Source organism: Protopterus annectens, chromosome 8.part0 (assembly GCF_019279795.1).
Source record: "Protopterus annectens isolate FY-2018-M chromosome 8.part0, PAN1.0, whole genome shotgun sequence".
NCBI lineage: Eukaryota > Metazoa > Chordata > Ceratodontiformes > Protopteridae > Protopterus > Protopterus annectens.
This window is the reverse complement of record NC_056741.1, coordinates 694,555,827-694,568,490: the sequence shown is the minus strand read 5'-3', so window position 1 is coordinate 694,568,490 and position 12,664 is coordinate 694,555,827.

The following is a 12,664-nucleotide window of genomic DNA, read 5'->3' as shown; positions in this document are numbered from 1 at the left end:
AGAAACATGGAAGGACACTGAACAGAAGCTCCCCCTGTACTGCCAAAACTGAGGTCCACTCAAGGAAGAAGACATTTGACAACAGTTTTCAGAATCAGAGAAGAGACAGAAGATAGTGAAATAGAAGAAAAAAAGATTTGCCAAAACCAATGGTAGTTGGAAGTCACTGGAATGAGTTGCCAGTTGGGGAGGAAGGGCTAGAAGTAGCAGAAATCCCATTACTTATCTTCACAAGTGAAAAGGCCATATTCCTTACTTCACATTGCTGAACTGATGAGTGCCCCTGATTTAGGATCTTTAGGTAAGGAAAGAAAATGTTAAGAAAGCTCAGTAGGAAAATGACACACTGAACAGGGCCAAAAAATAAGACAGCCAAAGTGAAAGGAAAAAGAAAGGAGCAGATTATTTCAGTTCCATTTCTATAAGTGAAGAAAAACAAAGAAAAACATACTAAGCCAGATGATGCTTCCAAAACCTTATAGAGCAGTTGTGATGAAAATAGCACATAGCCATGCTCTGGCAGTACAGGAATGGAGAAAACCAAAGCCAAACTTTTAGCTAGAATTTAGTGACCTTGTGTAATTAAAGACATTGACAATTTGTGTGTCCTGAATTTAAAGTCCACTGGTACCCTAGCCAGTAGTTAAGAAGCATATGAAAATGCCAGACTTAGAGAATTCTTTCCATGTGATAAATGCAACCAAGTGTATACTTGGAGAATTATTTATATTCATCCTATCTGCTGATTTCCTGGCAAAATTACAAGGGCTTTTTAAAGCATAAGAGAAAATACATGAAATAAACCATAAAACAAGACAGACTAGAAGAATGGACAGATAAGATGAGCAGAAATATCACATAAATGTGTTGGAGCCTCAAAAGGAAGTTGAGGCTTCTGTAGTTAGCTTGCGAGCTGAAATCTACCCATCTGTAATGCCCTTTTTACCATTTTTGCATGTGGGGTCAAGGTGTCACATTAACAGTGGCCGTCATCATCATCACCTAAAATCAGTGCTTACACCACTGGGTGGCTTATTTCCTAAGGTTGCTCTACCTACTCCAAGTAGATGAATCACTTGGAGTGCTTAATGGGGCCTAAAAAGTTCTGTTCTGAACTGCTTAGTAGGAAAAATTTAATACAGCATTTCATGGAAGCTGTGTCGGAGTCTTAAAGAAAAGCTATAAATGAGAAAGAAGGGTTATAATTAATTTTATATGAGTTTGACTGTTCCATTTTTTTCTGTGGTTGTTTGATCTTATATATTCATAGAAGTCCATATGTGTATTTATAAGTAGTAGGGGATGCATGGTGGTGCTGCCCCAAGGCATCATCCAGGACAGTCTTGCCTTCCTGTAAAACATTACTTCTGGATTTTTTGTGTATTTGAATTTTGCAAGAACTGTGTTTACTTTTATCAGTTTTGTTTCTGTGCTCTTTATTGTGGGTGGCCTAGTGGCTACTTAGTAAGAATCTTTTTAATAAATGGTCCCTTTGATGACTCGTTCATCACCAAGGTGTCATAGACCTTAACTTTCTAATTTACTTTTCACTATTAATATAATGCATTTTATTTTTTTCCATCACTTCCCTGTCATTAAGCCTCCTCCACAAGCCCCCTACCAGTCTATTCATTCCTTTTCTGGGGTAAAAATCATCACACACATTCTGCAGCCATGGCCGACCCCTATGGCCAATTTATTATGTGATTGCAGTAAGTGCGGACCAGCTATTTTCCCTTTAAAGTAAGAGTGAGGAGGTGGCAGACCATTAATGATCACCCTCCCTCTCTACCCAACCCCATCCCCACTAAGGCAGGTATTTCACTGATGCTGCTTCCTAAGCATGCCTCGACACATGCTTGCACATGCTCAGAAAAAGGCATCCCTCGGTTACATGCAATGTCAGCCATGTTACTTGGCAATGACTGTTCACTGCCACTCTTCCCCCTCCACACCTCATCCCTTCTCATGCCATGGCTGCTAGCCAAAGTTGGGTCATTTGGGTTGCAGTTGGGGCTTTATCCCAGTATGCTGCAGGGATGAGGCACAGGCTATTTAAAGTCTTGTCTGTTTTGTTACTTATTATACTTTAAGTTCACTTTTTTACTAATTTTGTACCAAAGATTTTGGCTACAATGGTTCCCTGTGTATAATCCTAAATTACTAACTTGAATAATTAAATGTATAGAAATACGACAGCCTCTCTGTGCATTATGTGATGTCATTCTGTTTGTATAAAGCAGGCTGCAAAAGTGACATTGTAGAATATGAGACCGTATCCTTCTTTTACAGTAATACTGAGAGGTAAATTTGTCAGTAGTCAATATGACAATACCTTTCCCTACAAAAATGTTAGAACTTCATATGGTTCTTTGTACTACAAGGCAATGACCAATTTCATATAGTTTTATAAGCCTAAGCATTCAGCGTTCACTAACCTAGCCTACAGCTGTTCTAATTACAATTACAATACATTTTCTTATTGAAAGTTCTTTTTCATACAGATTGCACTATTTCTTTCCAGTTGCTCTTTGCTTAGCTGTACTGCAGCCATCTATAATATTCGTGCACATAGCTGAATTTTCTATACATTGTGAATGCTATTGCTGCTTTACTTCATTCTTCTGTACATTATGTTTAAGTATTGCCTAGGGGATCTTCTCTGACAGGTCCCCTTCAGAAGATGGGCCAGTCCCAGTAAGGTTAACCCAGTTTACAAAATATAACATAAATAATAAATAAATAGATAATGCCCGAGAGAGATGCATTATATTATAATGATGCGCTTTCTACATAGAGCAGCAACATGTTGCCTACCAGCACCAATTGTCCGGGTAAGAGAGGAGCTGTGCATCACATTCCACTGTCTGACAGTTTCATTTCCAGTGCAGCAGCTGCAATTTAGTCATACAACACTACCCTGTCTATATACAACATCCAAATAAATGCAATGCTTTGTATGTTCTGAAGCAGAGCTTTTTCCTTGTGGGAAGAAAGATGGAATATTAAGCCCATTATACACTGTGTGACCTCATTTTCTGCATGGGGTAGCAGTGAAGTATGCATTCATCTGTATACTGTTTGCAGGCCCTGTTTCATGTGGTAGGAATTCTGCTGTACTGTGACAGAGTGTTCTACATGTTTTCCAGTTGTTGTTATTACGTATTGTAATTGTTTCTTTACCAGGCAGGAAGGCTGAACCAGGCAATATCCTTTTCAGTCATGACCTGTGCCAAAGACAATCGTATAAGGAAGAATACTGACTAGTTCACCCATAATTAAACAATTTGTTGGAACGTATAGATAAATGGATCAGGGAATATGACTTTTCTCTATGTGTGTCTTGCTGTGGTTACTGTGACAATGGTAATTTCTAGCAAAGATTTGCATCCTGTGACAGCTGTCTATCTTTCCAATGTCTGAAAGTTAAAAGCTATGAATCCCACATTATAACTTGAGACAGCAGTTGTGCATGTCAAACAGTTAAGTGATGTAAATTCCTTGTGTACGTTTTAAGACAGTGCTGTCACCATGGGTAAGGTTCAAACATGCATCATGTAATAGCCCTTTCTGCATGTGAGACAACCTAAAACTATGAATTCCATGGCATTTTTCTAGGACAGCATTTTCTCCTTGGGTACAACTGAGAGGTATGCCACCTGCTGTACATTGTGTAAAAACTTTCTCGATACAGGGGAGCTGAGTGATTTACATTTTATCTGACTGTGTTGTATTACCTTTTCTCTAGTTGACAGGTACATGTTTTGAATTCCATTGTACGCACAGTGATAACACATTGTCCATAAAGGTCAGATGAGAGATGTGAACCCTTTGTACTCTGTATGGCGATATGGTTTCCATGCAGGAGACCTTAAATGTGTGAATGCTGCGGTATAATATGAAACAGACAGCTCAGTTACAAAGAAAAGCAGCTCTTCTTTGTGCTGTGACATTTAAGATATTTGAATCCCCCTATGTATTACGTTTCAACACTTTTTCTCTCTTGACAGCTGAAAGGTGTTATATGCATGCGGTGCTGTTCTCAAACTTCCGGTCTGTGAACCCAGTGAAAGTAGGCAAGATACAAACATGCACATTTCCAAACTTGGCAATCTTTGCCTGAGTACATTTTTTTATGTCTCATCGGAGTGCAAAAGACTATTTGTACTGTTTGTGATTCCACAACCTAGGGACCCTCAAACATGGGCATGTACACACACACACATATGCATGCACACACACACATTAGTGGCATCTTGTGTGACTGCCTTTATCCTGTCTTTAAGGTTGGTTTACAATACATGAGAAAAGTCAATAGAGAAAGGTCATACCAACAAACATCTCAAAAATGCAGGCAGCTTTTTAACAGTGGACTCCTTCCTGTATACCTTACTCAGCTTTACATATTTTGACTTAAATGCAACATTTTTTTCTAGTTCTATTTTCAGTGCACTAGATCATCCTATAGGTCTTTCCTGAAATATATGCATTAATTCCAACTAAAAATGTGTACCCTAACTTGACAGACAACTTGTTTGCCTTTCTGTGCAGCTCTGCTTTTCCTTTTTCTTCCCTACAGAATCCTGCACAGAAATAGGGTAAATCCTTTATCTCTTTTAGGTTGATTCGGTTACCAGCCTCAAGTCATGAAGTAGTCTATGACCTCCACCACTTCCATGAGCTCCAGAAGCTCCACCATAATGCATCCACATTTACTCATTCATTTTCTAACAACAGCATTGTCTTGTTCAGAGTCTCAGAGAAGCCAGACGTTACGCTGGTACTGAAGTTTGTAAGGCAGGAAAACAATTCAGGAAGGAATGCTAGTCCATTTCATAAGCCCACCACATATGTATATATGCACACACACACATGCGTGCATATGCATGTGCACACATGCATACACGCGTGCATGCACACACGCAGACAGACACACACACACACGCGTAATGTAGTGGATTACTAGTTTATCTACTGATGTGTCCTTTGGGATAGGGGAAAAAGTCTCCCCAACCAGGAACTAAACTAGAGAAGAAAGTCCTGTGCAACAACAAAACTAACCAGTGCATCACTGTGTCACCTGTACACATTCACATGCAAGATTCATACACTGCTTTCTGGGGTAAAGTGATGCAGCATATACACATAAGCACTCAGCATAGTTTATATGTAATCTTTGAAGTCCCATAGTGCTTTCAAGCAATAACTCACAGAAGATCAACACTTTCAATAGCATTACTGTATTCACAATTATATGTTAATTAAAAAAAAGCTTTAGGAAAAACATCAAAGAGTATAGTTAACTAAAATGTACTGACAATGTAACTGCAGATCAGACCTAATAACTTATTTTGATTTGTAATCATAATAAAAAATAAAATGAAATGCAAGTTGTTGTTGTCTTTCGGCTTTTCCCGGTTAAGGACCCCACAGCGGAACTCCGGTCCGCTAATGATTGGCAGTAGATTTTCACGAATGCCGAGGTGCCAGCTCGACGTTCAACCTTCAACGAAGGCACGCCCATTTACGCATGTCTTTCGAAAGCCCACCCAACCGTGGGGAGGACATGCAGACTCCACACAGAGGGCACTCCCCGCACTCCAGCCGAGAATCGAACAGGAGAACCTCTTGCTGTGAGGCAACAATGCTACCGCTGCACCACCGCGGAAGTAAAATGAAAAGCAAATAATAATAATGCCTTCTATAGTGTATTTATTCCTTCTCTAGTTCAACAAAGTCTAAAAGGTCTATAATGAGCCTCTTGCATCTTAATCTTTAAAATTCATTTATCTACAAGACTGTACTTTCTGATGTCACTTTATTTTCTTTTCACCAAATTGGAAACAGGCACAAATGTAGCTATCCCACTCCAGAAATATGAATGACTTTCCAATATAGGTTTAGTCAGGAATGTCTTGAGTTGTTTTTTCATGGACAGAGATCAGATTCCTTTGTATATCATAAAGATGAATAATTCCATTTTGAAATGTGAGTCCTTGGGATATGATAGTCTTACAAGCCTTAGAATGTAAACATTATTTTAAAACATTTTTTCTTCAAATCAGCTCAGGAAATTAGACCTGTAACCATTAGATTACTGTTTTCATAAACTCTTAGTGCCAGCCAGTACGTCAGAGACTGTGCGCATGTGAACAAGCAGATTGCTACTACATTACCAATGATTTCCATCACTTTGTGTATTGTCCTTCCAAGACATGCCAGTGTGGAACAGCTAAAGGGCACGTGTCTTTGAATACAGCATGTCACAGTAAGCTCCCTATACGAAATAGTCAATAATTCATAAATCCTGTAAGTGTACTGTAAGACACTGTCAATTTTGTGAAGCAAAGCCAAGTCATACCTCTCAACCTTTTAGAGCAAGAAATCTGGACAAAGCCATAAATAACAAAGGACCAAAAACTGGGACTTTTTTTAAATATTGCTCTTACAAACTTAGGAAGTTGATAGAATAACATGTTTTGCATTAGCAGTAATTTTCTGAAGGGTATAAAGTCTGAAACTTAAATGTCTGTCATTATTTTCCAACTTCAATCTTTAATGATTTCCCACTAATTTGCTAGAAAACTACAACTTTTATGAAAAACGGACCAAAAATATGTGCCAAAAATCTGGACATTCTGTGAAAATTTGTACAGTTGAGAGGTATGAGCCAAGAACCACACACCCTATAACCTCTCAATACATAACAACTAAATGCATCCTGCTATACAATGGATCACAGCATTTTGTGCAGGAAAATTGACTGCTGTGAATAGCAATGTACACTGCGTACTGGTTAGCATTCATTTGTGTGGAGTTGTACAGGCATAAACCCTAAGGTACGGCATATCATAGCTCTCTTGTCACAAGGAGGTGTCGAAAGGCAACTCCCATCCCACTGTGTGATAGTTGCCTCTCTAAGTGAACTGAAAGGAATAACATACAGTGGAATGGATTAGTGACTACTCTTTCTATGTCAGATAGCTGAGATTCATGAATCCACTGTATGTGTCCAACATCATTCAGCTCATATAAGACAGATGAGAGAAGAATAAAGTAATCCCAAATCATATTCAGTCAGTACTTTATATGAATCTGAATGTTACATACAGTGATGAATGGAAGACAATGGATGCCACTATATGTTTGTTTGGTACATGTTTTGTAGAGCCAAGATATGTACAAGGTGAACCATGTGGAACATCAGGATGAAGGAGAGAAATTGCTTTAAAAGTATGAAGACTGATAATTAAGGAAAACACCACCTAGGAGTTTATTTTCTGGTTTTATGCACTGTTCTGAGAAAGAAAACACAATTTGCAGCATAAAATAAGGAGTGCTTTATGCGGCATTTTTGGCACACTGTTTGGATCCAGCTATATAAAGTTCTTTGGTACTATCTTCATTCCTTGCACTTTGTTTTCAGAAGTTGTACGTTGGTTGAACAAAATGAATGGCAGTCCTCCCACTCAGTACTGAAAAGCAGTACACTAAGTAATTTTGCTTTTCTGTAATGAAAACGAACATTCTCCTACAGAATACAAAGCAAATCCAAGTTTATAACATGCTCAGATCAGTGGCCAGCTATAATAAATCTTTCAAGGATGCATATGCAAGAAAACGAGGGAGAAATTTCCCTGCAAAATTTTACTTTCAGTTATTTTACATTTAAGTAATTTTGGTGGATTACTGAACTAAGTTACTAATACTCTGGCCAGTCTGTCTTCACCCTTAACTTCAGCCACTGTTTTGGTAAAAATCGGTCATTTTATAAGAGCAGAGCACTAATCTGAAGCAGTGCCGTACCTCAAACTATGACCTCCACAGTGCTAGAGGATGTGTTTTCCTCAATGATGTTTCAGGAGTGAAGTTTCTTCATTATGAAAGCTTGCTCTATAATAAAAAAAAACGTAATGTGCTTATCCTGTATTAGTATATGCATACTAAAAAGTGCTTGTTTAAATTTCAGATTATAGTAGGATGAGCACTTCTTTGTGCCGTTCCCACCAAATATTCTGTACAGACATGCTCCCATCAATCACAGATGAACTGCATAATCCATGTGACCTAATGTACTCTCTTAAAATGTACCCTTGCACGAAAGATTTGTTCTGGACTAAGGACGTAAATGGATCGGCAGGTTCAGACAAGATAGACTACACAGTCATTCTTTAAGTAAGATAATGTTCAAAGTAAACATATAGCACATCAGTGTGTGATTAATGTTCACAAAACTGCAAAGTGCAAACAAATTAATGAAGCAGTGTTGGGAGATTTCATCTTGGAGCAGATAGAACAGCATGGAATTTAACATGGTTAGTGCCCTTGTGTTACAGTTATAACTATTTAGCACAAACAGAAGTATGTTGCAAGTGGCGGCCCTGGCCTTTTGAAAGAAACAGCAGTGCAGTAATTTAACGTACAGTCCTATGAGCACCAACACTGACTGTTTAATACAGCCTATAGAGCCTTGTACTAATGAGTTATGAACATACCTTGTACCTCTAATGGACAGAGCTGTTGCTGGATTCCACAGCCTACACACACACACACACACACACACACACACACACACACACACACACACACACACACACACACACACACACACACACAAATATATGCAAGTTATTCCACGGTTCTGCATATAGTACTTGCATAAAATATGACAGCAGAATGTATTGTTCTTCATATTTGTATGGAGCTTTTCTCCCTTGGCCTTATGCCTAGCTGGACTTTCCCAGTAAACAAAACAAAATTAATAAATAAAAAAAATTTCTCCCATGAAACTGTTTGTCAAGTCAGTGTTAACTTGCCTCCCCATGGTTTCAAACATCTTTCAGTAACAAAGTACAGATGTAGGAATGAGGAGAGATGTCTGACTGAGGCATTTTTCACAGAGAAGGTTCAGGCTGGCTCATAACAGTGGGATAACTTCCAGCGCCAAGTCTTTGTCTTTGTAAATAAAAGTGGTCACTTAACTGGTTACTTTCATAGTACAACAGTGTTTTGTTTTCATTTTAACTTCCAGCTTTTCCTGTAAAGCATTTATCCCATCAGGTAAACTACAAACAAACTGCATTCAGGATACTGGGAATCTAATTTCATCAAGGTTGGCTCACATAATAGTAGCCACTTCCATCGCTTGTAAATTAGAGCTGCATTGGGCTTGGTGTATACTTTCTTTAGCCATGAGGGCTTTGAATTGCAGTTCCCACATGTTAAAAAATACCAAAATTATCTCACAATTCAATTGGTCTATCTAAGGTGGATGCTCTGGCGGAAGGAGTGTAGTTGCAGGTTTTAGCAGGATTTTCTCTGACAGGAAGGTGTGTAAGCATTCTCTTTGCAATTTGATGCTTGCTGTACAGGCCTCTTGTGGGTGGTGGCTGTCTGGTTCTCTTCTTCTAGCGCGGTTGAGGATCAGAATTTGGCTGAGACTGTGTTCAATGTCAGTAGATGGACAAGAAGTCTATGCAGACTGTTAAAAAGATTTTTGCAGGTTCAGCCTCCAGTTTAGTAGAATTGGCCTACTAAGTGGACATATCCTTATGATTTATTATCTAGGGTAGGTGGGAGGGGTGGAGGGCGTGAGCTCGGTTCTTAGGCTCAGAAAGGTTTAGGGCAGGCACCTGCCCTTCACCTGCCAGGGTCGAGGGGTGAGTGAGGAGCAGTCAGTCCTTCTAAGTCAGCTGCCCCTTTTCCCTTTGGAGCCCAATCTTCTCTGGAAGGCTGGCAGCAGCAACCTGAAATTGAGCTTAATTGATTTAGAGAAACAAGACAGATGGGTGTGGATATCGGCTACAGGTTTTCATTCACCATACACTATACCTTTTATTTCCATACCACATTCCCCTCTACCAGACATTCCTCACACACAAGCTCTACGAAAACACAAGCAGGCATTACTTTTCATCCAGAAAGGGCAGAGCCGAGCCATTCCCTGTTTATTCTCGCAGAAAGCTATTTTTAAAAAAGGGGCCTGTTCCTAGAGTAACAAAAGACGTGGAGTGGAATTTGGATTTGGATCATCTTATCCTCACATTTCCCAAGTTCAAAATGTTAGCGTTACACGGATGGCTACTCCCCTCAATTTTGTGTTGGAGAAACTTAAACTACAACTGGCCTTAACCTCGCCTACTGGACTGCTGAATTGAAATACTTGTCATGGAAGGAAGACTGCTTTTATGGTATTTTCCAGTTTTGAAAACCACAGAAGGTCAGTTTTGTGAAACCTTTGTAGAGGTTGTAGTACCTTGCCATGGTGACAGATTGGAAACATTTTATAGGATAAAATTAGGGTCAATCATAGAGAATTTAAAATAATTTGAAAGCTGGCCCACACCCACACCAAATCATCTGGCCATCTCTCTTCTATCATCAGATGCCATTTGAATGCTCCTGTCTTCATATGATTTAACTATGCTGGTCTAACTGCTTGTGGTGAGGTCCTAATGTCTCTTGTCAGTCTGCTGAGGGGGACCTCTTCTCTCTCAAGACATTCTCTACACGTGCAGCAATGCCATTACTGAGTCAGCACACCACTGTATCTGCTTTTTCTTAATGCACCTATGCATATCTTGAATTTCAGGGAGACTTATCACAGAACACCTCAAGCCCTAGGGCATCAGTTGTGTGGCAAAGTTTCCCCATACTTTTGAAACATACACCATACCAACTGCAAGAAATGGAACAAGCTTCGGGCCACTTCACCTATCCTCCCCACCTGGCTCCACTAGTGAACTGGCACAATGGAGATTACATTCTAATTGCTTTCTGTATTGCACTTCCGTTTTTGATTATGGAAACTATAGTGCACAATTTTTTTAAAGTAGGATTTTGAATTTACACTTATGCAGCTGTGCTATTTGAGTGGGCAGCATGCTTACCTACAATGAAGAAAAACATTTAACTGAGGGGTTTAACTGCCTGTACTAGAACTTACAATATACTGAAAGTTACACCTCTCAGTGGGAACCACCACCACCACCAAACGTCACATAAAAAATTTGGATATCCATCAGAACTCTGCAGAATTGTCCTATCCTTTTTGGCAGATGTTTTTCCCACTCTGAACACATGCTAGAAATAAAGACTTTATAGCATAAACAAATACAAAAGTAATTTCCACTTCAATGTACTTTAAAGGGAAATGAAAATACAAAAAATTACTACACCAATTGTATGTAGCTGTATACATATACTGAATTTTAGTTGTACTACTTTGTCCAAGTAAATGAATACTACAATTAATATTATAAGCTATTCAGTTTAAGTACACAGCATTTAGAAGTAAAATAGTGTTTCCTTAATTGACAAGAAATTAAAAAAAGGAGAAATGTTCAACCACCTCCATGTATACAATTGCAAAGAAAATTCTGTATACCAGTGACTATTGCTTATAATTTTAAATTTTTCCACGTGAGAACATGTCCCCGCCCTTGTGTACAGAAATTCATACTGCCTTATTGGCGCAGTTGGAAAACATACTTAACTTGTACAGACAACTACATTTATTTTTGCAGTACTGCTTCAGTTTTTATGACTAGCATTATGCTGATAAAAATGTAATATCCAAACACACAATTTGTACCTGTCATCCACCTCTTTACTTGTTACCACCAGTATGAGTAATGGCTTTAAAAAAGATTGCAGATAGTCAAGAATAGGAGCACTTTCTGTTCACAGTTCATAGGCAAGTACTAGGATAACTTCCTTTGCAGGCCACTTTAAGCCTAGCCATTTTCCATTTTAAAGGTGAAAAATCAAACCTTGTACCTCGTGTCTGTGAGGCAAACACATCCCATATGGTTGTTTATGCAAGGTACTTCGTGGACTTAAAAATGTAGTACCTTATCCTTGTATAAACCGCTATTACTTTTCCACCCAGAAATTTGTACAGAATAAGGATAAATAGGAAGGCAGATAAAATACTCTGCCTACATTAGGACTTCAGAACCATATACATTAACTATATGTAAAGATATATACTGTACTTAGACCTCAGGCTAAAAACATGAAATGGTATACCTCCATAGAAACCTCACTGCTTTGCGTCCACTGGGTATGGTGCACGGACCACATTTTAATAGCTTTCTGGGTTCCATTTGACCATTTACATTACCCCACCACTGCCCTGTCTCACCTTACTGCATACAGTAGTTTTGTAAAAGCCACATGTTGCTCAACCAGAAAGATTTTTGCTATGGGATTAAGTAGCAGAGGAAGAGGAAGAGGAGGAAGAGGTTGTGTAGTTGTTCAGAGCAATCAACCATACAGGATGGTAATTTCATGCACGCATGCAGACGTACACAAACATTCTGCCATTTAAAACTGTTGTACACACACACATAGAAACTCCGCTACATAGTGGTTTAATATTCATTCTGTCATTGTGCTTCCTTGGTATTTACTTTAGACAAGACATCTGACTCAACCTCAGCACTTTGAGAACAATGTGGGTAGTAATTTACTCTGTACTGTATTGACCATTTCCTTCCTTCAGCGAAGACTCTCAAGAATAAACAAAGCAGAAAACACCCATGTATATTTCAATATTTATTTATTAAGAATGGTTTGTTATAAAAAAATCCCTTTTTACAGTTTTATTTACATAGCACAGTTTTATGTACATATATTTACATTACTCTTAATTACATGAAAA